The sequence below is a fragment of the Rhagoletis pomonella genome, unplaced genomic scaffold (assembly GCF_013731165.1).
Source record: "Rhagoletis pomonella isolate Grant_MI unplaced genomic scaffold, Rhpom_1.0 Rhpom_scaffold_00878, whole genome shotgun sequence".
In the NCBI taxonomy this organism is placed as follows: Eukaryota; Metazoa; Arthropoda; class Insecta; order Diptera; family Tephritidae; genus Rhagoletis; species Rhagoletis pomonella.
In genome coordinates, this window is record NW_023459432.1 from 7,588 (window position 1) to 10,116 (window position 2,529).

The following is a 2,529-nucleotide window of genomic DNA, read 5'->3' on the forward strand; positions in this document are numbered from 1 at the left end:
CGTAAGCATAAAGTTTGCAGCAGCTCCAGATTTGAGAAAAGCGAGCTTAAAATGTTAAAAAATCGCATTTTTGTAATATTTGAGAAGCTCTAGCATAGAAGGGGTATATTATAGAGCCTTCCACTTAGGCTTAAATTAAAGCCAAAACTCTCGACTACTATCCTTGAAAATAACATTCCTGCACCTTGACTTAATGGTCACTTATAGTCATTTGTTGTGTAGTAAAAACCGCACCCTGAAATTGTGCATATGGAAACTGTGCATACGAAATAATGCGTATGAAAAAAACGGAAACACATAATGCATACGAAAAAAAACCGAAATAATGCATATATGCATGGTTTCGGTTGAAAACCACTGCGATGGCTAATTTTGTTCGCTAAAGATGTGGGTATAAATGTCATCACTGACATAAAGTTAAGTACTTTTTTTCTAAGAAATAATCAACTTTTAAAGTAAAATTTCGGAATTTTTTCTCGTTTTGTTTTAATTTTTTCGTAATATCTAAACCGTTAGGAGCCTGATCGAAAAAATAACGTTCCTAGTATATTCAGCGGCCTCGAAAACATGTTATAAGATCTTACAAAACTTAAATTTCATCAAGGATTTCGCATGCGCACGGATTGAAGGACGCGTAATTTTATGTAAAATAAAAACGTACTTGAGCGACCTCTAAGTTTTATTATTATTTTTAAATCAAGTTATGCATTTTCAGTTTTTAGCAAAAGGAACACAAATTTGCGTGAGTACTGAATAATATTAAAAAAAGGATTTCTTGGACCACTCTAATGCACAGTTTCGACTCAAAACCGAAGTAATGCATATAAGAAAAACGAAGTAATACATACATACACAGTTTCAGTTCAAAACCGAAATAATGAATATGACAAAATCCGCAGTAATGCATATGTACATGCACAGTTTCGACTTAAAGCCGAAATAATACATATGACAAAAACCGAAATAGTTCATACATGAAAACGAACTTCTTTCTGCGTAGGCGGCCTTCAGCCGCGCTTAGTGATTATAACCCTTACTAAGTAGAATTCTCCTTTCTGTCTTGCCGGAAAAAAAGGGCCGAAGTATTTTTGCGCAGAACTTCTTTTTGCGTTCAGTTCAAAACCGAAATAATGAATATGACAAAATCCGAAGTAATGCATATGTACATGCACAGTTTCGACTTAAAACCGAAATAATACATATGACAAAAGCCGAAATAGTTCATACATGAAAACGAACTTCTTTCTGCGTAGGCGGCCTTCAGCCGCGCTTAGGGATTATAACCCTTACTAAGTAGAATTCTCCTTTCTGTCTTGCCGGAAAAGAAGGGCGGAAGTATTTTTCGCAGAACTTCTTTCTGCGTAGGCTGCCTCGGCCGCGCTTAGGGATTATAAGCTTTACTAAGTAGAATCCTACTTTTTGTGTTGCCGGAAAAGAGAGACGGAAGTATTTTTCCGCAGAACTTCTTTTTGTGTAGGCGAGCTCTGGCGGTAGGGTTTATAACCCATACTAAGTAGAAGTAATTCATATAAAAAAAATCGAAATTATCCATATGCACACTTTCTTTTTAAAGCCGAAATAATGCATATAACAAAAACCGACATAATGCATGCATGCACATTTTCGGTTAAGAACCGACATAAGGTATATGTGGAACAACGAAATAATGCATACATGCACAGTAGAGTGGTCCAAAAAAATAAAGTCGGAGTTTTAATGCCGGCACACCCTAGGATTGTTCTATATCGAAAAAAAAATATACCCCTATTTTTTATTTTGAAATCAAAAAATATTTGGGGAGTGCTCAAAGCGCTCAAAATTTTCCATGTATTTTATATGGAGAAAAAAACATCTTCTCGTAGAAATAGTGTAGAGTTCTTGAAAATCAATATTTTTCGATCGGAAAACTTTACTTATCTTCAGGAGATTCCCAGTAATAATACTCAATTGTTTCTTTAACAATTTTTTCATGGTAACTATATTTTATAGGTCCTCCAAAGCCCTTAGAAAATGCAATGGGAAACCAATAAAAAATCTTTAATCATAAAAAAATGGTTAAATAAACAATTGGATATTAATACTGGAAGTCTCCTGAAGAGAACCACAGTTTTACGGTCGAAAAATATTGATTTTCAAGAGTTTTATACCATTTCTACGAAAAATTGTTTTTTTTTCTCCATATAAAATACACGGAAAACTTTGAGCGCTTTGAGCACTCCCTAAATATTGTTTGATTTCAAAATAAAAAATATGGGTATATTTTTTTTTGGTATATAACAATCCTAGGGGGTGGCGGCATTAAAAATCCGACCTTATTTTTTTTACATACATTTTTGGAAACCGAAATAATGCATATGAAAAACCCAAAGTTAAATAATGCTTATGGGAGAAACCAAAATAAAGCATACATGCACAGTTTCGGTTGAAACCGAAATAATGTCTATAGAGTTTTTTGAGATTCCTAGGGAGAATCCTAAGATGTCTTTTAACTATAATCGTTGTAATTTTCAGACTTCAAATTATCTCTTA